The sequence below is a fragment of the Camelus bactrianus genome, chromosome 6, assembly GCF_048773025.1.
Source record: "Camelus bactrianus isolate YW-2024 breed Bactrian camel chromosome 6, ASM4877302v1, whole genome shotgun sequence".
NCBI lineage: Eukaryota > Metazoa > Chordata > Mammalia > Artiodactyla > Camelidae > Camelus > Camelus bactrianus.
Window position 1 is genome coordinate 28,638,731 of NC_133544.1, and position 25,890 is coordinate 28,664,620.

Consider the following 25,890-nt stretch of genomic DNA (forward strand, 5'->3'; position numbering starts at 1 on the left):
CAGCCCAGGCCCTCAGGTTTAAAATATGAAAGTGCTTACTAGCCTTCCTCCTGCCTTTCCCAGGTCAATCTCATCCATCAATGTTAAGAGGAGGAGGGGGAGGCTAAGAGCTTGCTATTCAAAGTACGGGCCACTGAACAGCAGCACAGGCATTATTAGGGAGCTTATTAGAAATGCTGAATCTCAGCCTTCATCCTTGATTTACTAAATGAGAATCTATAACTCCTACGCCAGTTAAAATTTGAGAAGTCTTGGGGGTAGGGTATGCTGCCCTTGTATTCCCTGCTCTGTCACCTCTTCACTTGTAAAGATGACTCTCAAGACGGTCCACATCCTACCCAAATCCCACTTCCCTGCACAGCTTGTGGACATGTACACACACACCCCAGTTCAGAACCTCCAACCCAGACTCACCAAGAGTGATTGGGAGATGTTCCTTTCTCCTTGCCTCTTTCCTATATCCACACACAGCCAGAAAGAAGGCTAGAAGCACAGGCCAAATCAGAGATTTTCCCAGTGAGTGATTCAGCCCACCCCTGCAGTTCAAAGATTCCCCAGGAGGAGGGATGAAAAAAGGGGTGGTGAACCCAAAGGTACAACCTCTGAAGAGAAGAGGCTCTTCATTTGCATCTGAACAGAGACCAACGGGGGTCCAAAGTTTCATTTCCGAAGTTTTTTTTTTGTTTTTTTGCCGTGGCTGCCGCTGCTGCTGCATCTTACTCTTACGTTACATAAAGATTCTTGGGGCATGGGCTAAAGGGCAAAGCACACACACAGTCAGCAAAAACACAGCAAGGGTTCTCCTGGGGGTGGGGGCAGCTGGAGCAAAACAGGACCTTGATGAAGGCCAGCAGAACAGAGTGCTGGAACAGAGGACAGAATGCGGGCAGAAGGGGGCTGGACACTGCTGAGCCGGGAGAGCGGCGAAGGAGATTAGGTTGCTGCTCACCCCTCACCCCACCTGCTGGCACCAGCAGCAGATGGCCCAGCCCCCGGCAGCTGGCAGAGCCAGCCATCTGCACCCATCTGCACATGCCTGCCTGCCCCACCCCCAGGGCTGAAGATGGGGAGGAGCAGGACAAAGTTCTGGCCCAACTTGGTGGAAGCATCACCTCGAAAGCACCCTGGGGACGGGTGGCAACGTCATCCAGTGCTCTGCCACCATGAGATGAACCTCAAAAACTATTCTAGCATTATCCAAGGTTCTCCTGCACCCACACGCGGCTCCTCAGAAAGAGTGCCTTGGTGAGGAAGGGGTGGGAGACGCCCCAGAACAGCTCCCTGAGCGCGCTGGGGCTTGCTGGCCTAGAAGGGGTCATTTAATCATTCAACATTTACTGCGATATACCACATTCCAGGAACAGCACCAACCCACTGGGGATCCAATGGTGACAGCCAACATTCTCGACACTCACGAAGCTCACTGTAGGATCAGGAAGAATAAGGAAAGATACAGGGGTAAGGGCTGAGCACAGGACATTACGGCAGCACAGAGGAGGGCCTCTCCCACCGGTGAGGGGGCAAGCAGCAGTCTAAGCTGACACTGACTTTACAAAGGTGTCAGGCAGAGCGAGAAGAGGTGGGTAAAGGGAGGGCAGGGCACCCTAAGGAGACGGAACAGCACATGCAAGAGCCTGGAGGCAGAAGAGAACCAGCAAGTGCGGGTCATTCTGTCCCTACCTTTGCTGCCTCTAGTCACCTTCACCAGAAGCAGACTCCTGGGTCTGTCTTGGGATCCCAGCACAATGCAGCCCATGGGAACTCCAGGTCATCTTGTACTGCCTAATCTATCCCTGTTAAGAGGGAGAAACTGAGGCCTAGAAAGGGCTCATGACTTGCCCAGGGACACAGGGCTTGTTATGGCTGAACCAAAGCTCAGTTCTCCTAACTCTTCACTAAGTTAGGTTCCCCAAATATCTCCCAATCAGAATCTGACCAATGAACCCTCTCAGAGTGCCATCCTAGCACTGTTCTCCACTGTTTTCTGTCCATTCTGAGCCCCCAAGGAATGGATCATGTCCAGGCCTCTGCCAGATTAGGAAATCCAGCAGCATTAGCCTCCAGGAACTCCAATGCAGCCAGAGCAGCTCGTGAAAAAACAAGAGTGGCTACCTGCCTCTTCCAGAAAGAAGGCAAAAAGCATGCTCAGCAACACTCAAACTAGGTTGTAGTTTGGGGAGGGGGGCAATGTTAGCAAAAATATGCCCCCTTGGAAACGAAGAAGGGTTGTTCTGAGAGCTGGAGGAAACTATCAGCCAACACAGAAACGGGAGGTGAGTCTAAGTTACTGCCAAACCAGACAGGCTTAATTCTTACCCTCTTCCCCAGGAAGCCCGCCCTCTCCTCTGGCTGGTCACACTAACCTAGCTGTGAGAAGCAGTCATCTCAGGGAAGCTGAAGACCTCTCTGTTGACCTAGCTTTGAGGGCCATCAGCCAGGAGGCCAGGCCACTGGAGCTTCAGGGCCCCAGCTGCCCTTACTGTCACCTCAGTATCTGCCTTCAATAGCACTTGCTCCATAAGAAAGTCCCCAAGCCTCCAGCCTGCAACCCACTCTGGATGAGTGTGCGTGCAGAGTGGCAGAAAGCATCATTAACTTTTCAAATGTCACCTTCTATAGAACCTAAACAGAAGGCACAGTTATTCAAGTGCAAAGCAGAATTCCTCTCCTTCTCATAACAAAACAAAGATGCATGTCCACAAGCCGGCTAGCTGGTTAAAACTGTGCTGAAAGAGGCTAAAGGGCACCGGGGTTAAGTCCATTTACTAACCTCATCTAGATGCCTGGCAAACCCCACCTCCGAGGCCTTGAAGCGTCAGTATAATGAAAGCATCCTAATGATCAGAAGTCTTTCCTGACCTCAGTGTCCTCAGATGCTGCCTTTGACCCCACACTCAAGCGCAGTCACCATAGGCTGGTCCTGGCCTTCAAGGCCAACACCAGCCCAGGACCCTAGACACAGATATTCAGGGCCAGAAAGCAGCCTGCCAGAAAAACTGCCTTACTCAAGGGCTGAAAAGCAATGTTTGGTCTAGTGCAACAAAGGGACCATAATGGGCACCTTGTGTCCCAAACTCCTTCACATCTGCCACAAGGAACCTCTGGATGGAGGGGTGTTGGGGTGGGGACTGCAGCCGGACTTCCTTCTCTTCCACCCAAACAACAACAACCCTTTAGAACTTGCCCTCTGAAAGGCAAATGCAGTTGCGATTTCCAAACCTCACTGTTTGAGAGAACTTCTTGTTTTCTCTCTCTGCTTTTTAAAACAGATGAATGCTCCCCTAGGGGAAAAGCAGCTGTAAATACAGAAGAGGGCAGAAAAAGACCCTGCTAAGAGTTCCAGAGAAACCATTATACTATTGTAAAAAGACTTCTCAAAAGAAGCAACACACCCCATTCCAAATATAAAACACACAACTTCCTTCAAAGTACTTCTCTCAAGTGTAACTTCTGGACAGATGGTTTCTCTACACTCCACAGCTGCTTCCTCCTCTACTAACACTAAGACCCTGACACATAAAGTGAGTTAGTGATTCTCCTTTGGGGGCCTCAAAAGAACTAGTTCACAACTCAACCAGTGGACCTGCCTCTGAGCGTCTATTATTATCATCACCATGACCATCACCATCTTCATAATCATCACAGGGCTAAACTTCATTACCAAACTGCTACAGACATTTAAGCAAACGTAAGCCCTTATGTTTTTAGGCAGACTGAGGCCACAGTATTTACTAGTTGAGAACAGAACGAGAAAGGGGTATAAATCTGAGACAGGCAGCCTGGCTTCTGCACTTTTCACTTTCCAAACAGAATAGCAGTTTTCAAAGGCTCAGGATTCTGGGAAATCACCCACTGGCTTATTATACCCCGCCATCACAAGTAATGAGGCTGCCACCCCAAAACCCATTTGCCAAAAATAAAAGATCTAAAGAAGCGTTTCAGAGAAAGTTTGTGAGAAGAAAATTCAAGCTGGTTTTACTTTCATACAAGCTACAATTAAATGGCTTTGCCTTTGCAACCACACTTCCTACCTAGAATTCCAGTAAGTTTAGATGTGCCTCTTAGATTTAAACTGGATTACAGGGAACTTAGCTGGCTGAAACTGGCCCCAGCCCACAGATGTTACTAACCTGTTCTAACAGTCTTAGGTGGATCTGAGAAGTAAAAGGGGGGCGGGGGAGGGAGGGCAGGGAGTCAGCACAACACTTAAAATTTTGCCCAAGTCAGAACAGGAAGACACTGCTTTTCATTTCATGCAAGATTCTATTATTGGAAGGAAAAATGCAATATAAGCCATAAACCCCAAAAGTGATAAAGGGGAAAAAAGTGTTTGTATTTACAGAATATATTTAAATCCCTAAACTTCCCAGAGGAATCAATACAAATAAATCAAATCATGTCTGCTCACCATTGCCCTGAATTGTCTGTTCCCTTAAGCTACAAGCTCCCCTATGGTCAGGTACGTTTCACAACCTCCTTTTGAGAGGATTTGCCACACATGCATCTGGCCTCCCCACAATTCCCCAAGAACAATGGCCACCTTCAAGGATGAACACATCTTCCATGTGAAGCGGGGTTTCAAGAGAATCTCAGACAGGAACAAACTCTTCGGGGACAAGCCTGATGCTTCCTAACCTTTCCATTTTCTCTCAGGTTTTAGTTTCCAGAGTCCTAAAATCCCTTGATGGTCTTTCAGCCTCCAACCCCTGCTCTGCTCCAGGCCATCCAAAATCCTGCTAGGAACCACACTCTCGAGTACGGTCAGATCACCGTTCACCTTTGTCCACTCTGGGTATCATCATCTCCAACAGTACTCTATATGTGGCTTGCAAAACGCACAGAAAGCACAGATCCCAGCCCACCAGGAACTTCCAATGGAGTTTGAGAGGTTGTGTGTTCTGACAGCAAAAAAATCAAGGCACACAATAAGGCAAGAGTATTTATCTCAGCATTTCATATGGATGCAATAAAATGCAAAACCATGATGTACATTTTAGAAAATAAGGAAGAATAATCAGCTACTACTTGTGAGTTATGGACAAAATAATGAAGAAAAAAAAAAAAAAGACAGCAATGCATCCAAACCAAGATAATTAAAGAGGGCCTTAAAAAGGAAGGACGGGAGATCTGACCTAAAAGCCCTGAATGCTGAATAAGTTTGCAGAAAGAAAGAGGGAATTTCTGGGCTTAAGTCAACATGACCAATTGGGAGGCTGGGGGTGGGGAAAGAAGAGGAAGAGGGGCCAAGAATCAGTAAAGAACAGGAAAAAATCCACTTGAGATCCTTCGGGGCAAGGGACAATTCTTATGGTTTTCCTGGTATCTATCACATAGCAGACTCTGGTTATTCCACAAAGTATTAAGTATTCAACTGAATATTTACAATAAGGCCAGACTGTACAGCCATGAAAAACAAGCAGAAAAATTCAGCTTTGGATCAGTAGGCTGTGGGGAGCCAATGAATGTTCTTGAGCAGGAAACATGACCTAATCCAATTCAACACACATTTACTTAAGGCCTGCCTGAGAGGCACCAGAATACTTGGTCCTCGCCCTCAAGGAGCACCGCCACCACAGGAAGGGATGGTAGTATGACCTCCCACACACATAAGGCTGCATTCTCTTACCTAGTCTCACCTGAGATAAGAACAATGTCCACGGGACATGCACCTGGCAAGAGAGACTAAAGCAGCCTGGGAGGCCAGACAGGATTGATAAGGTCTGGGCCAGGGTGGTGGTGACAGAAACCTCCAGAAGAAAGAACTGGCAGGAGCTTGTTACTGACTAGACAGGAGGGGCTCAGAAGAGGCCCTGACACAAAGTCAGAGAGCAGGAAGACTCGGGTTTCAATTCCCAGATGGTGACATTCTTCAGGCCTCACTTCGGCTCACAGACAGCCTACTGCTAAGGTCAGTCAGCTCTGCCATTCTGCCCATTTCTGGGAACAAGGGATACACAGTCCATCCTTCCCATCTGCCTACAGTTTTTTAATGCTAGTTGCGATTTCCTGTAATTCCCCTTTGCAAGGGGGTGAAGGAGATCGATGAGGAGCTGACAATTCCTTTGTCTATCACAACACTAACAAATACATCTCAGTAGTTCTGCACTAAAGTTTTACTGGCAGCTCTTATTCTGGGAAGAGAAGAAAAGGGGGAGGAAGCATTACATTTTAAAAGCCTTGAGGTGGTGTTCTTACCCAATGAGTTTTGCTTCTAGGCAGAGCCTCTCCAGCTGCATTTAGCAAAAGCAGATGCAAAAGAGAAGTACCAACCCTGAGAGCCAGTACCAGTTCCTACTGAGAAGAGTGGCCCAAGATCCCACCCCAGTCGGCTAAGTGAAAAAGCGAGCACACGATCAGGAGGGCACAATCAACATGAACCAGGCTGAAAACTCTTGAGCACGCAGTGTTAATGGAAACAAGCAGCTGGCCTTTTCCAGTAACTGCTCTGAAGAGGAGAGGACACTTGAGGACCTGCTAAGTACTTGTCCCAAAGTAGAGCTGCCCAGTGTAAGGCCCTAAGCCACAGCGGGGGAAGCCTGGCTCCCAGAAATGTGGCCCCTCCTCTGAATCTTGCCACCCTGCCGGCCACTCCGCCATCCCTGACCATCCTAGACAGAAGTAGCACAATAACAGGTGAACAGTGGTGATCTCTGGCAGGGAAATCACAGGTCATGTTCTCCCTCCATGACAGCAAGTAACCTGTATTTCCAAATCGCTGGAAACAAGTAGAACTCACGATTCCTTAAATTTTCTGAAAACAAGTAACTTGATGGAGGAAATGAATTTGATATGTGTACCTTGACAGTGGAAAAGTGCAATTCAGCCTTCTTAAATAAGAATGGTGATGGTGGGGAGAATGCAGATTGAATGAAGAACAGTGGGTTAAAACAACTTGGTGGGTTCTCCAACATTTTCTAAACAAGTACTTCCCTCCCATCTGCCTGATCCTGGCTGCCTGGGAACAGTCACATCCTTCACAGCAGGGGCTCAGAGAACTAAATCTGGGATGCGACCTGAGACTATGTTGTTGCAGAGCACTGTCCCAGTGCTCTGTACTGGCTTCCTATGGATGGCAAAGGGTCTTTTATAAGCTGGGGCTTGGCTGTGTCAACGGGAGAGGGATGTTTTGTTATCCCGCAGGACTCTACTCTGGAACTGGGGTGGTCATACTCCCAGTAACATGAAACCTCAGGAAAACAAAAATAACAACATCATTAATATTACCCGGAACTTGACTGCCTAATCATTGTGCATGAATCTAAGCATTTTCCATGTAATAACTGATTTAATCCTCACAAAAGTCTTAAAAGTTAGATAACTATTACTATCTCCATTTTTAGACAAGGCACAGAGAGGTTAAATAACTTGCCCAAGGTCACAAAGATAGCAATTCATGAGAGCAAGATTACAAACTAAGCAGTCTGACCCTAAAGCATATAATCTTGGTAGAGGTTCAAAGCAATCCCATGTTAGATAATGTAATTCATTTTAAATATTAAAATCATTTGGATGTATTATGGAATAAGAGGCAAAATTCCCACTCACTATAAAAAGAAAACAGGAAGCTTTGAAGATTGTTCACATTGCAGCTTGCAGCTCTGCACCCTCTTGAGTGAGCTTAGACTTGGCTTCCCAGCTCTACTTCAGAACCTAGGCAGAGTGAAGACTGACTCTAGGGCCCCAACAAGGGGATTCCTAAGGTATAGGGTGGATCAGGTGGTTCTAAAGCACAGTTTGAGAAACACCGCTTCAGGGTATTCTAGGAACTTCTGAAGCCACTGCAGGATTTGAGAACTAGGTCATTAGATGTTGATGGCTAATTCCCCTGAACTGCTAAAGAGACAGATAATCACTTTCAGTCATAGGCACCGCATGCTAAGAAAGCTGTTGACAGAATGGAGTGGAGGGAAACAGGAGTTCAGAGACTTTAACTCTCAAAGCTCTCTTTGCAGATGTGCACCTGATGAAGAGATCTGCCCCCCATCTTCCATATCTGAAATAACCCGGCTAGAAGATGCCCCCCCAAATGAGCTTGATTCCTCTGAAAAATAACTGCCAAAGAAGGATACACTGCATATTAATGACCAAATTCAGATAGCCTTAATAGAAACTTCAACAGAAAAAGGCTGAGAGGGTTTCTTTTAATGTGTATTTTTTAAAAGTTCCAACACAAAGCACGTTGCCTGGGCCTTTGCAACCATTTGTAAATTACATAAAGATCCACTCGCTTTAAGGTTTTGCCTCTTTGTGTTTTAGTTAGAGTCAGTAAGTGTCCATCCACATATGTGAGTTCACCAATTCTGTCCTTCCTCTTTGGCTTAAATTATCTATTTCAATTGCATTACTATCCAAGATAGATGGCTCCAAGTTCGGAAACAGTTTCGGTAATTTCATTACGTTGTGCAGAAACGCTAATGCTTTCTTGGGCACCAGGCTGACCTTGCCCTGCTCCCTTCTGGTCTCCTGGCTGCTGCCTCCCCTTGAGGTGGGACCCCCTCCCCCCATTCTCCGACTTCTGCAGGGTCTTTACAGAGGCTGCACGGTATAGCCAAGAGTTCAGATTGCCCATTCTACTGCTACTTACCAGCTGTGCCATTCTAGAAAGGTGTTTTTATCCTTTTTTGGCATCAATCTTCACAACTATAAAATGAGTATAATATAAGCAGCCTACTTCAAAGTCGCTGTGAAGATTAAATAAACTAATATATATAAAATGCTTAGAACTGTGCCTGGCACACAGAAAGCACTCAATACATGTTATCTTTTATTATGACTCCACCTTGTAGTGTTAAGAAGGTTTTGCATGAATTTAGAGTTTTATACTTTTGAAGCAGTCTCATTATTACTACAATAAGCCCATACAAAAACCATTTAAGTTAGATAGGACTGAAAGTTTATGGACACGTCCTGCTATAAGGGAAAGGAACTAACCTGACCTGTTACTCCTGAGCTGTTTGCTTATCAGCCACCATCACTGGGTCAGAAATCTGTCTCCATCATCTCTGTAGACCACTCCCACACACATGCCAACAGGTCTCAATAAACCAATGCTGAGCTGGACTGAAGGTTTACAGCAAGGGCTGGTGAGGCTATAAACAGAGCGACCCCAGCCTATGGCAAGGAGCTGGGGAAAAAGTCAGAGTCATCATTCTAGGGAATTTTTGGCTACTCTGAACATAGAGACAAAAGGACTAACTTCCCCAGTCCTGACTCCTGATTCCAAGAAAGGAAAAGGAGCATCACTGCAGGAGACAGAGCAGCCAGAGGTCACTTAGAGGGAAATGCCAGGACTGTCCCTGCAGAACCTCTGAGGCAGCAGGGAACCAGGATAATATAGCAGGGCATTACCCAGCCCCTCCTGCTGGGCCAAATGCGAATGCATAAATGCAGTGTTTCAAAGGCAGATAATGCTGCCTTCACTAACTGAAACGGGAGTTGTCTTTCAGTAGAGCACAAGAGAGCACAGGCCAGTTGATAAATACCAGGGATTAAAAGGCTTCCTGTGGGGCCCACCTGCCACCTGCCTGAAACAGATGCTACCCGGTCCCTCAGACCCCAAACTCCATGGAGCTTCCTTCAGGGAAGAGCTTCCATCATCCAACAGTACACCCCGTCCAGGTGACACCATAACCCTTTTTTTTTCCATTTCAGATTATTTTTGCTAACCAAACTCTCTTTCCTACACCCTTCACCCAGAACCATCCACTCCCTAGCGCCCCTCCACGACAGCTGCCCTCACCCTGTCCTCTTCTCTCCAGGCATTTGTTTTCTGTCTCTCACCATCTCATCCTCCACCCCAGCTTCCTAACCCACATATATTTCATCTGCCATGAAAAAAATACAGGCTTTGGAATCACTCCAACCTTGGTTCTAGCTCCACATAGTAAATTACAGTAGCGAGCTTTTGAGAGCATGGCTTTCTGATCTGTGAAGGGAAGCCTAGGTGCAGCACCCAGCACGGCGTCGGGCACAGAGCGTGCACCCCTGCTTCCCACCTGGTCCCTCTCCCCAGGGTTCTCTTCTTTCTTTTCTGGGCTCTGTGACTCTAATACAGTCACTCTTTCTAGGTATTATACCTGCTAACTCCAAAGGTCTCAACTCAAAGGAGTGACTTGAATGATGAACATTTTAGTCATCAATGTTACCTGTGTAGGAGGCACTCTTCTGGGTGCATAGCCCCAACTACAACCCTCAAATTGCACTAAAGAGAGGACTGCTCACCTGTATCTCCTCACCACAAATGACCCATCTGCTGAGGACAGTAACCAGAGGGGATGGGAGGACAGAGTTGGGAGTCACTTCTGGCCAGAACCAAGAGCTAAATAAAGGCCTCTGCACAGCAAGGGTAGCACTTTCACACTCAACTAAAACCCCAAAAGGAAGATTCCCATAATTCCACAGTTACATCTAAATTTTTTAAATTAATTCTGACAGCAAGAACATCTGCCAGTTTTGCTAGAAACACCATCTGGTTCATTTCTGATAAGACCCAGGCACAACTTCACACAGGCCAGGAAATGCCCACCATTTGGTTCTCAAAAGGTGGCATCCTTGATGACAGCTCCACAGCAGTGTGCCACTCCTCTCTCCCTGGAGCCCTAAAGCTGCTCCTGCCAGATCATGATTAGGCCTGAAGTAAACCCAGAGCTCGGTTCTTCTATAAGGATCTCCTCCAACACTGCCAGGTATCACCCTTATAAACAGAATTAATGTAAGCAAGTCTATCTTCAAAAACCAGATAAATGCCAAAGACATGATAAACAGCCTGAACAACTTGTGTTTCAGAAGGGCTTTCATAAAGTGGGTGGGAGGGTGGCTTCTCCACCGAAGAGTTTCATTTTGTGATTAGCTAAGAGTAAGAGGGTCCTTGCCATGAGGTCATTAAGATCCTTCAAGGATCTTCCTTTTGTCAAGTCAACAGAAGGCACTTGGATGCACCTCCCGGAGGCCTTCAGGTCACCATTACTAAGGAAAAGAAAGCAAGCTGGGGGTCAGTGCAGACTTGTCTAGAGGTGAAATGACTTGTTTGGTGTTAATTACTGAAAGGTGGTACCTCAATAGCAGGCCCCTTAAATTCTTCAGATTCTGATGGGGAATTAATCATAAAATGTGAACCCAACACCAAACCAAGGATATACTCCAAAGGAAAATGGACTACAAGGTTTGCCAGCAGCCAGTAAATGCAAACTTGGAAAAGGGTACATGTGAAGCAGAAAAACTGGATAAAAACTATCAAGTGCAACCATCTGTAGAAACATGCACACTCCTTCCAATCCACTAGGCAAACTTGGATTGGTAAAACTTTAAACACTGCATTGCCTGTATTTTTCCCCAACTGTAAGTATATCGTGACCCCTGTGAAGAAGGGGCCAAGGCACATGTAGTAAAGTCTGATCAAGAGGGAAATGACAAGGCCAGGCTGAGACGTGTTCTGTACAAACCCAAGGGGAGAAACTGGGGCACAGTTACCTCTGGCCCCACAACTGAGTCTGAGGATGAGACTCCCTTACTCTCTGCAAACAATACTGGGCAGAAATCACTCAGGGTTCTTTCCTCTCAGAAATGGGAATATACAGAATTGGAGCCCAACAGCAAAGTTCAAAACCTATTTCCCACCAAGTCTGGCTTCAACTCAATCCTCAGGTCCCACAGACAGGCGGACAGCAGAGGAGCAGGTGCAAGTCATGGGCAGCAACAAACGGGTGTGGAGAGAGGCGTCCCCTGGAGAAGCTGAGCATCCCCATATGGGCCTTGTCAAAGGAGATGAGGAGCAGACTGGGGCCAGGAGGCTGTCAGCAAGGACTCCAGCAGCAGGGTAGTTTCACACAGAAGGCCAGACTGCAGGAGCTGAGAAAACGGAAGCTACAGCAGGTCAGTGGTCAGGACTCCAACACCTGCCAAGCCAGGGGGACGAGAAAGAAAAGCGAGAGGAAACAAGCCCCTCCCTTCTGTCATTCCGAACGCAGTCCATCTGCCCCGGAAAGCAGAGAAAGGATGTGCTCCTAAACTGGCCTCTCCTCCTCTAGGACAAACTGACCCTCGATAACCCCCACTGTCCAGACCAGCAGCGTGTTTCTCATCCACAGCCCTGGATGGCACTTTGTGTCTGTCCACCTGGGAGAGCTCCCTGGTTTGCGACCCAGCCAACAGGCCAGACGAGCATCAGCACCGTCATTTCTGCTAACTCAGCATTTGGCCTTAAGACAGGACACATGTCCTAGACCACCCTGTGCCTCACATTCTGTACCCATGAAGAGGACATCACTCCCACCTCACTTCCAGCATAGCCAAGATGGTTAACAGCTGACGACAGATAATATGTCCTGAGCGCTTACTATGTGCCAGGCACCAAGCTAGCTGCTGTACACGTCTCCTCCAACCCCATGTATGGTAGCTACCACTGTCAACGCCCATCTTCAGTTGAAGAACTGGGGCTTAACAGACTTACCCAAAGTAAACAGCCAGACGGGAAACCTAACACTACAAAGGCAAGGGTCAACCACTAATTAATATCACTTCTTCCCCAAATAAACTGCCATTTGAGTATCTTTTAGTTGTTAGACACTGTACCTAGTGTTTTTAAATATCCCACTTTGATTTTCATAACAATCTCAGGAGGGGTAACTCTTCAACATAATTTTAATTATTTAAGATATACATGCCAATAGCTAACGTTCAAATGACACCAAAAGAAAGTTTAAGAAGTTATAATTTCCTATTACTCTTCATCACCCTAGGTAATCATTAATATTCTGGTAGCTATCTATCTAGAGATAGGTAGTGGCAATGTTATCTTCTCCATTTTACCAGTGATAAAACTGAAGGTCTGAGAGTTCACACAGCTGGTAAGTGGCCGAGCTGAGATGGATAGCAGGGTGAGTCTGATTCCGAGGCCTGCTATCCTCCACTGCCTCCCACTCAGTACCCACTCCTCCAATCAATCATCCATTTTCATTCACCATAGGAAAGGGAAACTATGCCTGGCCCACAGCCAGTCTTACTCCTCCACTTTCCCAACCAAATGGAAAAAACAGACACAGCTTTCTGGGCACACTCTGCCCCAGGAACATTAGCACTGCTTTATGTTTTTCAAATCTAAGCTGTTCTGGGTGGGGCAGGACCTTCACCTCTAACCTCCTCACCGCCCGCACAAGCTCATCTTCTGCCTCTGAAAGGGCAGGACAGTGGGGAAGAGGGAGTTAAGCCTCACCTACAGGAGACCCTGGGTCTCTGTGTCAGCAAAAAAGGAAGGAGCCCTTAGGAGTTCTGAAGCAAAGACAGTCCCCCATTGGAAACAGCATGGAAGCATCTCAGGGAGGCCCTGGACTCACACTTGGTACCTAGAGTCAGAACACACCTGCAAAAAGACAGAACAAGATTGCAACAATGCCTGACACAGAATAAGACTGCAGAGCCCTCAAAATACCCATCACAGAGTCCTTAGAACCCAAGGAACTTAGAATTTTTGCTCTGGCTTATCCACCCCTTCAAATGGACCCTCTAATAACCCAAAAACTGCATTGGTTTCTGGATACCAGGGCTTGCCCCTGTTGCCTTCCTCTTCCTCCAAAAATAAAAGCCTCTCAGACTATATGGAAATGCTTTTTCCTTAGTTAGGAGATGAAGGTCGCCCTTTCAACTTACGTACATTTTCATATCTTTGTCCCATCAGTACACAAAGACGTACTGACATACTGACCTTGAGAGCACCTATGCTGAGATGCGGGTGAGGAATGAGGGAATGGGTTGTTATATTGCTTTCCATTACAAGTTAAAATCTATCAGGTCTGCAATTTCAGGAGTTTTTGTATTTCCCAGCATGAGATACCAATATTTGATTCAACGTGAGCCCCAGCTGACTCAGTGCCACTACATACAAGCACAGTGAATGCTAAATGTCTCCTGGTTACCAAAGGCCTTGACTTTCTCATTTGTAAAATAGGACTGAAACCTTACTCACAGTACTATTTAATTTCTTATGTGAAAGCACTTTGTGAAATGAGGAAATCTTTATTGCTATTAACATGAAAGCCCAACCTGAAAAAAGGAAACAAAGAGGAAACTTAAACTAGCCCTTCTCTCCTCAAGGGGCTTGAAATCTATGATGAGAAAACACTAACCAAAACACTGGAGAACAATTCAAAACCTTTGCTGGGCTGCATGTTGCAAAGAATCCCAGTGGGAAAATGATTATACGGGAAACAGCCTTCAATACTTGTTCAATTAATAAATGAGTTCAGATGAGCTGTTTGAAAAATACCTGCTTGTTACCATCCACAGAAAGTTTTACCAACACCAAAGGCTCTGAAATCTGTTCATTTGCTATTGCTCACATACATCCCAAGAAAAGCAGTCAGCATTTGCAGAGAGCAGCCCTTCTTTTAAAGATGTGATTTCTCAAAAGCATGCACAGACCTTTAAAGAAGATGATCCACACAATTATATTTTATAATTTCAGAAGTAAAAGAACTGCCCCTAAAAGAGCTCAGTTCTGGAGAACAAACAGAAACAAGCCATCCTGTGTTAACTACTTCCTTTCCTGCAACAAGATTCACAGTAGACATGTTTTATAATACTATGTATATATATGTATATATATAAATACTAAAACATTTTGGACAACAGCCAACACCTTCTCTTTCTCCTCCTCCCACCTCCATGGTTCCTCAGCTGTATTTCTTTTCCTGCCACCCATCAGAGTGAACTTCGTGCTAACAACCTTTTATCACCTTGTTTATATTTGTTTTTCACTCAAACCAGGCCTCCCTCCAAATGTCCTCTTTAGAATTTCATCAATAATACCACTCTTTCATTCCTTGTCATCAAGGCTCATGGCCTCAGTCACCTTGCCCTCTCACCCTTTTTGCTTTAACCCTCTATACCTAGTCAATCACTTACCAACTACTCAATTAATCCAGGAGCTGAGTACAAAGAAGTGGATGAGACAGTCACTGACCTCAGGGAACTTCCAATCTCAGCCTACAACCTGAGCCTACATAGAGATGGCTTCCCACAGAGGTTAAGACATACGAGGATGTGTGTTTACTGGGGGCCTTATTTTTGCCAGTGGTGTACCAGGTCCTTTACTGTCCCTAGCAAGTTATAAAGCCACAGATACACCAGGAAAAGATACACCACAAATTAACATATCTAAAATTGAGGTTTGGGGGAGGGTATAGCTCAAGTGGTAAAGCGCATGCTGGGCATGCATGAGGTCCTGTGTTCAGTCCCCAGTACCACCACTAAAAGCAAATAAATGAACCTAATTACACACACACACACACACAAAGAAACTACTAAAATTGAGGCTTGAAGGAAATTCACACCACTGATCCTATTTCCCTTCTCCCAATTTCTCACTGTTGACCCACATCTCATTCTCTCTTAACTAAAAGAAAAAAAAAAAGATATTTCAGGGTCAGAAAACATTCCCACATTAAAAATTGACTGACTGATTACGCAAAGCCAGAAAACAGGAATCCTCAGATGAGACGAAACTCCTAGACCTAGCTCACTCTGCAGAGAAAGGCAACTTGCTCTCCTGCTAGAGAAGTCAGGAGGAATTCTCCAAGGATATTTTTCAAGCCTTCCTCCCTTCCAGGGAGACTGCTGGTCTGGAGCACAAGTGTCCCTGAAAAAACCAGAGCCACTCCTTCAGAAAAGCCAAGCTGAAAGCCAGCTTTGCACAACAGATTCCTCCAAGGCTACTCTCAAATTAAATAACCCATGGGTATGCCCCCAGACTGTTGACTTCACGAGGGCAAGTGTTGTGTCCATTTTGTTCTTTGTTCACAACTGTTACCTAGGACTGAACAACCACCGGCATTCACTAAATACCTGCCAAATAAATGACTTGATTTACTTCCTTCCTTTCAGTTTCTGCAGCAACCATCTACTCACCTCCCACCAGCCCGATGTCACAGCCCAACCAGATTTTCAGCTCACAGATTATAATGACTTGAAGGTGCGTGTAAAGGGGAAAATAAGATGGACCGATGAAATCTGAAATCTTATGAAACCCAGAGCCTGTTTTTCTTGCCATCCTGTTGTGTAACAAATAAAATCCCCACAGGACTGAAATGAGGTAGATGGCCTCCCCATGGCAGAGTTTCTACCTGGGGGTGGATGAGAAGCAAGGATTGATAAAGGTGTGGACTGGCCAATACCATTTGTTAATTCTCTAGAAATGTCCTGAGCATGCCAACTGAAAGCAGCACCCACTGAACGCAAACTGCTCACTGAATTCCCGGGATGGAGAAAGCAAGCATATATGACCTCAACCCAAGAAGTCTGTTTCCTTCCTGGCTGGTTAGAGACACAGAGATGTGTGTTCACACTGCATTTGGATGTGTGGCTGATCCCACATAAAATAAACCTGAGGAAATCAGAACCACAGTTGTGAAGGGCTTTGGTCTGCTAACGGGGTGAAAGGGAGGGGCTGTCAGCCCTCCCTGACAGCATGTTCCCACACAGTGGGCAACTGACTACATCAAGGATGCCACCAGCACCTGCCACTGGCCCACCTGGGCAAGCAGGACCCATGGGGAAAATGTTCAGAGAACACATCCCATCGGCCTGGAGACAGACGGTGTTTTCTAAATTGCAAGGAAGCACAGCACAGAGATAAGAGTTAAACAAGCTCAACCTCAGAACAACTCCTGTTTTAAAACCAGTTCTTCCTCAGAAAAACTGAATTTAAAGACTCTTTCTCCTTCATAATTTCACTATTAGACTCAAAACCACAATCACAGAAGGGATATGAATTTGTTCCTAACGAAATGAACCACATACCCTTCTGGGCTCCAATCTCCTTTCCTGGAACAGGGCCAGAGGAGAAGTTGATCACACGAGGATAGAAAAAGCACTAGATGCAGAATCTGGAGCCCTGGCTTCTCTGCTGGCCCTGTCGCCACTCAGGGAAATCAGCTCTGAGCAAACAACCATTTCCCATTTTTCCATTCTATAAAGTGAGGAGGTAAAATGAGCCCATCCCCGAGGGCCCATTCTTCCAACTCTAGCATCTCATAAGCTCCCTCTTTCACATACGTGGTCGCTGTGTAAGCAGCTTTGGTAATACCTGGATGCTATAATCAAGCATTCAGATCTTCAGATCAGAGTCTTGTCTCCTCACTCAGCCTTTCAAGACTCCTAGGACTTGGGAACCGTAAATAGTGGCAGGGAAGTTATGGCTGAATTCACACACATTTACACATGGTGGGGAGCTTCTGGAAAGAGTGGTCCTTGGGCTTGCCTCCAGGTACAGGAACCTAAAACAGGTACAAGAGAAGATAGTTCCAGTTCCTAGTTTTTGTCAGGCTTGTTGGACAAAGGGCATGTGCTCTGTAGAGGTAGAACCATATTGAAACCTCTGATGAAAAATTACATGGCTGGCAAATACACACTCTCAAGCGCTTTTGGTGGGGATCTAGGAGAAAGAAAGCAAGACCAGTTATTGATCATGAATGCCAGGAGTTCAATGAGGACAAGAGTGAAAGGAGGCATTGCACTATTTCAGTAATATGGCTGCTATGATGTAAAACCACCCAGGGGTAGATACTGTAGAGGAAATGATACGCCCGGCAGCACCATCTGTTCCTCTTTGTGTCTGGCGTGATCTATATTTTTAACCTCGGGTGCAACTAAGGTCCACCAGTAAGAGCCTGTGAGAGCTGTTCTAAAGAGCATTCTTTCTCAGACCTAGGTTTAAACCACACTCGCAGCCCCTCCCCCTCCCCCTCCCCGGCTGGCTCTCTATCCAGTAAGCATTCCACTCCCCTGTCTAGCAGTAGCCTCCAAGCAGATGTATAGAACCCCCACAAGGAATTTTTCATAAGGAAAAGGAACTTCTGAGAACTTATAAATTACACTTGGTAAGGAAGGCTCTGTGGAGTTCCTGGTAATGTTCTCTCTAAAAGACACAATGATGCAATTTAGAACTGAGGCTTCACTGAAAACCTTTTTTTTTTTTAAGTAGCAGTACCTGTGCACTAAATTTAGGCACTATTCCATCTGTCACCCCTCACTACTATTTAAAGTTCTGCACCAAAGATTAGGAAACAATACTATCAGAAAGTTCAAACTTCATAAACACATGATTTGGTTTTTTTTCTTTTTCTTTTCGTAGCATTTTTTCTTAATTCAGGGCAATATCTTCAACACCATAGGACCAAGAGATTTGGCTACATTTTTCTTGCCCAAACTACATAACCCAGTAGAACGTGAATTCTGAAGTAGAAATATGGACTCAGCTTTTAAAATATCTCCCTGAGAAATAAAAACGTATGTCTACACGAAACCCATGGGTGCACAGTAACATTATTCATAATAACCAAACAACAGAACCCAAACGTTCATCAGCTGATGGATGGATAAATAAAATATGGTATATCTAAACATATTATTCAGCAATAAAGCTGAATGAAGTACTGATATTTGCTACAACATGGGTAAATCTCAACATTATGCTAAGTGAAAGAAGCCAATCACTAAAGACCACATATTGTATAAGTGATTCCATTCATACGAAATGTCCAAATAGGTAAACTATAGAGAGGGGATTAGTGATGCCCATGGGCTAGGGGGATCATAGAAGAATCAGGAGTGACTACTAATAGTTTCTTTCTGGAGTGATGAAAATGTTCTAAGATTAGATTAGACTGTGGTGATGGCTGGACAACTCTGTAAATATACTAAAATCCATTGAACTGTACACTTTAAATGGGTAAACTTTATAACATACAAATGATGTCTCAATAAAGCTGTTTAGAAAAACATGTAATATGACAAAATAAAACCACCCCCCCAAAACTCCTTGAGCAAACTTGGAAATAATCTAGATGTATGAGAGGGTATTTAAATTACAACTGACGGAATACTGTAAAGTCACTAAAAATAATTTTAAAAGCTCTATGTCATTATAGGAAGTGTTTATGTTATAATGTTAAATGAAAAAAAATACAAAATTGAATGTACAGGGATTACCAACTAAAAAGAAAAAGAATACATGGAAATGATGTTTGTGTTAGGATGGTAGAATCAAAGCGACTTTTCCCCACTCTATTTTCCAAGCTTTCTGTAATCTTGTACCAGTGTATTGACAACAACAAAAAAACCCTCAGTCTTCTCAGTTTGCTTTCATTATAACTTAAAATGCAAAATAAGCAAAACCATCTTGTTCTCTTTTTCAAGTTCCCTTTTTTAAACTTCCATCCACTTAGTTTATTAAGATCAACTTAGAACAACCCAAAGAAGGAAGAATGGGATAAACACTCCTCCTATCCCATTCCAAGAAGCCAGTTTCATTTTCCTGGCTTTTTCAGAAGCCAAAACCTAGTCTAGCCAAAATTTCAGCAAGGAGAGTCTACACACAGGGCAATTCACACTCTACTTTTAAACTGTGGGTGAAGGCAAATCACTGCTGGCAGGAGGCTGGATCTGGAAAGATCAGAATTTCCCCCTCCTTAAAAAGGGATAGAAAGAAAGGCGAGGCTGGGAAAAAGTCCCTATTTGTTATGTCTTCTCTGAGGTTTTATGTCCAATCTCTAACTACAGGAAGAAAGAACCCTGAGTCATTTAATTGTTCACCACAGAAGATCCTCTTTGAGTAATAAAGAATTGTCAGCACCACCTCTGCTGTCTGCAAACTGACTGGGAACCTATTACTATCATCAGTCATCAGGAGTCCCAGGCTAAGTTTCCCCTAATCAAGCAACAGGGGTCTGCCAAAAAAAAAAAAAAAAAAGGCTAATACTTGCATATGTGTCGGGAGGCGGTGGGGAAGTACGTTTAAGGGCACACTGCTATCAGGTAATCTAAAGGATCTACTAACACTGGCGACAGTAACAGGGAACTACATCTGTTTCTGCTTGAGAAAAATGCTTCAATAATATCCTGTTTCTGGAGTACTGCATAAATTCTTGGCATGCAGCCTTCAGATGCTTCAAGGGTGGCTATTTTCCTTTTCTGAGATGTAAGAGCCAGGGAGGGAGAAGACATCACAGGCAACACCAGCATCTATGAAACCCGTTCAGTTCTCACTACAGTCGCTGCATTTTCTGCTGTTGCTATTATCAGTACCTTCACAGAGACTCAACTGTCCCCTAACCCTGCCGGCAGCACAGGTGGCCTTTCATAGCTGCAGTGACCCAGCTCGGCACCAGGGCGAGGTCTACCAATAGAGTGGAGACTTCCACGATCAGGCAAGAGCCAGAGGATGAGAGAGCAAACAGAGGAATCCTGCTGGTTTCTAGGCCAAAGAACTAAAAGGGGAAGAAAAAGGACACCATCACAGACACAAGTGAGCACAAGAAAAAGGAAACACCCACAGGCGCCTGACAGGCTCTGCCACTAAAACCTAACCCTTCAAAGAGGTGCCTCTTTCCCCAGCACCTCTATTTTTTCAGATAAAGGTTTTACACGGAGACACTTGAAACTACAGCCTTCTAAGGGAACAATGGTTGTTGCCTTGAATACAATCCAGGGCAGGAGTGAACAGATCTTGATACTCAATGTTATCTTGAAATTGCTTCACTGATCTCAGATCCACAGCTGTTAGCAGCTTCAAATATCCATCACAAACCCCCAGCCCCAACTTCAAGCTGCCTCCTTCATTCTCACCAATAGGGAAACAGCCTTACCACACTACAGGCATTATTACTTGCTGCTCCAATTTCCAAGCTTCCTGAAATATGGCAATATAACTTAAGAATATTAATTTTTTTAGCAGGGAGAGGGTATATAGCTCATTGGTAGTAAAGTGCATGCTTAGCATTCATGAGGTCCTGGGTTCAATCCCCAGTGCCTCCATTAAAATTAATTAATTAATTAATTAATTAATTAAAAACCTAATTACCACCCCCAAAGTTAAGTACATATAAAGAATATTACTTTTTCAAAAAGCCATTCTATTAAATGAAATCTCATCATGGTAGGAAATGTGGCTGGCCCCCAGATTGAAACCATCTTTAGAAGAAACCAGGAGAAAAAGTCTCTATTATCATACAAGCATTTGTCCCAATGCTTACCCTTAACCCAAGTGTCCCAATCCTCAACATTCAAGTGTGTACCACAGCAATATTTGCTTTCAAAGTTAAAAAAAAAAAAAAAAAAAAAGGCACCGGGCTTCTTCCTCGATTTGTTTCTTCACATCTTGCTCCTACTGCCTGAAGGAATGCCCTCTACACAAGACTTCCCTGCTGTCTAGGTAGACAGAAGAGGGAAAATGCATCTGCTTGTCAGCTAGGAGATCGCATGTCAATTCAGGAGCTCAGTAAGATGCTTCATACATGGCAATTACACAAGTGGGGAGAGTGGATCTGCGGACATTCAGGCCTCCAAGGGGGCATCGCATCCCTGCTGCTGCCTCTCAGAGCGAATTGGGAGCATGTTTGCTCTCTGGCCTCCCTTCTCTGCCTGCAAGCGGCTCTCTGCTAGAGACATTCTCCCCAGTCACCTATTTTGGTTCAGAAATGAGGAAGAGTATGTCACTCATTAATTTTTTTAAAGACACTGTAATTCTCTGAGGCCACAGATAGATACCAGTAGTTATCTCCTGGTTGTCAGGAGAACTCAGGATATCAAAAAGGAGTACAAGGAAAAGACTTAAAACTTAAGGCAAGTTTTCTTTTCTAGAGGATGGAAAAGCATGGAGGGAGTGAAACAACGCCAAGGCAATAAAATTGAAATAATTTCTTACTTTTAAAAAGCCAGGTGAATTGTTCCCTTTAAAGGGTACGTGTGTGTCTGTGTGGAGGGGGAGGGTAGCTATAGGAATTGCTGCCCCGGCAACAGCAAGAAAGGAAATCCCCTGCCAGGAGATGCACCATTACATAAGAGCACAAGTTCAACCAACACATGACTGAGACCTGCCAGGAAGCCAAAGTGCTAAAGTCTCTTCATCTGCCAGCTGCGTCTCTAACACCTCATTCTACCTTCCTTCCTCTTCTATCTGCCCAAATTCTAAGTTTTGAGAAGGCAGGCCTCAACAAATACACTGAACTCTGCCACTTGACAATGGGTTTGCTCTCAGGGTTTAAACGTTGCAGGGCAGAGCAGGGCCCTACTCTGAGCTCCGAGGGGCCTGTCCCTGTCAAGCTGTACCTGAGGATTTGTTTCATATGTCTTTTCTACTACAGCATCCAAAAAGTCACTCTGTGGACAGAGGTCCTATCTATCAAACCTCATTGCCAGCATCGCCCTCTAACACATTGGGCAAAAGTTCCTTAAGCAGCAAACAACCACCAATGAAAATTAACAATATAAATCAAAATAAATTGACTTAAAGACTGTGAACTTCATGAGAATATGGCTGGGCTCTGTCTTACTGATTGCCATAACCCCAATACCTAACACATGGCCTGGCATACATTCTGTATCACATACTTACCACTACTGAATAAAAGGATGAATGCACAAATGTTGTGCAAAGGTACCATAAATGTGTCCCCTAGGGAAAGAGATAAGAACACACATTATCTGAGAAACAGCCTGAAGAAGTAGGTTCTAGAAAGACTCCCATTTCAATTTCACCAAAAACGGTAAGTAAACTAGAAATCAACAGTATAATCTAGTAGTTATGAGTGTGGGCTCTCTCATGAGCTATCTTTGTGACCTTGGGCTACTTATTTAATTTGTTTGGCTTTGGTCCCATCTGAAAAAAATGGTAATAATGACAATATATATCATGAAAGTTTATTGTTTATTAAATGAGATCAAGAAAGTAAAGCTCTTGGGACAAAGGTCAGTTCACAGTACCTCCTCAGGAACTTCTCTACTGCTATTACTTTTGTCTTGGTAAATACCTCCTTTTTTTTTTTTTTTTAAGGTGTAATTTTTTTTAACATTTTTTATTGATTTAAAAATACCTCCTTTACTGAGGCGAAAGCAGACAAACTCCCCCATCCGACTCTGTAAAAATTTTCATTTCTGGCTGAATATGCATCTATCTAAAAATGTAAAGCCCCAAAAAATCAAAACTCAATGCCAAGCACATGTCTCTACTAGCCTCCACTCAACAGCGATAATTTGGGTGTGGAATTCCCGAAACAGCAAAGGTGTGTATATGAATTCACACCATTCATACGTATATTTTAAATTAGAACAGTGAAAACAGCAAGAACTAAATCAACCAGTGCAAAGGATGGAAAGACATACTTGCCATCTCTGTAGACGGAGAAAGGGAGTTTAAATGAATTGAGTAGTTTTACTGCACTCCTGTACCGAGCACACACTAGCCCAGTTAGCAAGAGCAACAGAGCCCAGCGAGAAGCCTGCCACTGAGGGGCCAGTCGATGGAAACAGCAGCATCAGGCCTCTTAGCCAAGACGTGAACTTCCCTCGTATCAGCCAAAGCCTTGTTTTTGACGCTTTTCTTCTGGGTCTTACGGTCCCCCTAAACTGACCTCGTTACAGGTAACTTTTTCCACTTCAGCAGCCCCACGGTCACAACCCTGTAGGAGGGTCAGACCTACATCAATCTTTGGAGTCTCCAAAAACCAGAAGCAAAAAGAAAAAAATCTACATACACAAACAGGAAGTGGTTTCGGTGCGTCTCAGCCCGGATAATAAGAAAAGTTTTTGAGATTAAAATCCAGAACCGGCGCAAGGGGCTCCAAAAAGCTCCAGTGCTCGCACACCCGGGCTCCAAGGTGTCCTCGGAAGTCAACAGTCGCCAAGTCAATCCTGCCCCCTACGCAGGACCCGCAACCTATGTCGGCTTGAGGGGGAAATGGTAACTAATAAAGAAAGACAGCCTCTGCCTACCTTCTCTCCAGAGACCTGTAAAGTGTGGCTTCCACCCTGCTCTCCCGGCGGGAGCGCGACCCCGCACGCCCGGCGAGGCCCAGGTGGCGCGCCCCGATCCCGGCCACCACGCTCCCGGCCGCAAACCGGCCGTCTGGTCCTCCTCCCGGCCCCGGCACAGCCCACCCCGCCGCCCTCCCGGCCCACGCTGGCGCAGGACTCGCCGCCGGGCGTCGGGGTGACAGCGGGGCCGGCGCGGGGAGCGCGGAGAGAAGTCGTCGCCAGGCGGCCAGCCCCGGCTCCCCAGCGTCCCTGTCCGGCGGTGCGCGCCGGCCCCGCGCCCCTGACAGCCGGCCGGGCGCGCCAGTGACACAATGCCCGGCCCCGCCGCCCCCCGGCCGCTGTGACAACTCACCCGGGGAACAGCGCGGCGACCTCCGGGAGGGAGGCGCTCGCTGTTTCCGCGGCGCCGGGATCCGCTCCGCCGCCTGCGCGCGCCCGCAGCCCTCTTGGGTCTAGGCGAGACCCTGCGTACCCTTGTCTGGCTGGCGCTGGCCGGCGCTGCGGGAGGAGGAGGCGGGAGGCAGGGAACGAGGCTGTCGCCGGCTTAGGAGAATGGAAAGCGACGGCGTCGGCGGCAGCAGTGCCCGCGTCACTAGCCCAGCTGTACCGCGCGGGCGGGGGAGGCCCGCGGAAGGGGAGGGGAAGGGGCGGTCGAGGGGCGGGGCCAGGCGCGCACGCAACAAGCGCAGGCGTCGCGCCGCCGGGACCGCCCCGCTGGGAGGCCCTGCCGGTCGACAGCTGCCAGAACGCACGCGCCGCCTGCCCGCCTGCACGCCCCGCGGGAGGAGAGATGGGGTGGGGGTGCCCTTAAAGGGACAGTCACACCAATTGTGCTGCGTACGGACTCAGACTGCGACGCCTTTGCAGTGCGCTCTCTAGTTGTTTTACTACTATTATTAGTACTATCATTTGGATTTTTTGGATATTATTTGGATAATGGGATTACTGTTATTTGCAAAGAATTGGTTTGCTCTCCAGTTGACAAGACGGTTTCATTCATGTTGCCTTCTTAGCACCTGAATCGTTCCCAGGCCTGTCGCTGAAGCTGGTCATTATCTCCATTAAGCAGTACTTCTCTAACTATGGTGCGAAGCCTGTCGACCTCAAAATTACCCCCCGGGGTAAATGCAGATTTGAGGTCCCCTGTCGAGCCATTCTGATTCAAAAAAGTTAGGATCGGGCTCTAGAATCTATTTTAACAAGCATTCCAAAGTTATTTCTCAGCATACTGAAAGCACGCGACGGACCTCAAGGTTCAGAAAACTGAAGTTCAGAGTAAGGACTGGCAGAGTCTGGGCTAGAAGCCCGACACACTTCTAACTTTATTTACCATCCTGAGCCTTTCCTCCTGGGGCTATTTTTCCAACATATGCTATGTAAGCAGTGTGTGTACTTTATAGCTACAGCGATTGGTGGTCTCACTGGGGCCCTAGGAGATAAGCCCTCTCTATGTGTTTATAGGGCTTTTAACCCCTTGATGACAATGGTTGTGACTTTTTTTTATCTTTGTGCCCCAGGACCTTGAACAGTGCCTGTCTCAGAGGCACTCAATAAACACTGAGGCGTTCCTATTGGAGAATCAGTACCAGAGTCTGTGCTTGGACTCAGAGACTTCAGCCTCAGCTGCAGCTTGGGTGGAGCAGGCTCTCGTCACAGGTGCCCTTTGGACAAGGATACACCCTCTCATGGCCTCTCATCTAGTTTAGTTCTAGTAGATTCTCTGAAAAAGTGCTGTGAATTAACGGGTCATATTTTTGAGGTAGCTCAAACAAAGCAAGCAGAGTCCCCTTGCCTCCCCACACCCCACCACACACACACACCCATCCCCAAAAGAAGCCTCCTTTCTGGGACCCACGAAACCTATGGCTGCTGCTTCCTTTTCCATAAGCCTGCCTTACTCTGCCTTCTTTCCTCCTTGAGTTTCGTTAGAGAAAACCAACAGGCCCAAAATGGTGTCCCTGATGATAAAGCCCATGACACCAAACCCGGATATAATACCTAACCTAATTGCAGTTTTGACCTTCACCATAAATGTAATCTTAACCAGTTTGGAATTTTCTGGTCAGCACCAATGAGGTGCTGTCACAT

General features: G+C 45.9%; 1 protein-coding gene across 3 annotated transcripts in view; it reads right to left on the reverse strand.

Moving 5' to 3' along the window:
• Window positions 1-24,426, reverse strand: part of SUSD6 (sushi domain containing 6) — an 85,124-nt gene extending 60,698 nt beyond the window's left edge. The window contains exon 1 of one of the 3 annotated variants that reach the window (XM_074365332.1): window positions 24,155-24,426. The gene's annotated coding sequence lies outside the window, so the exon portion shown is untranslated. Of the gene's footprint in view, window positions 1-414; window positions 561-23,760; window positions 24,057-24,154 lie in introns of those variants that run through there. The other 2 variants (XM_045522156.2, XM_010962314.3) reach the window with 2 other exon arrangements.
• Window positions 24,427-25,890: the final 1,464 nt, after the last annotated feature.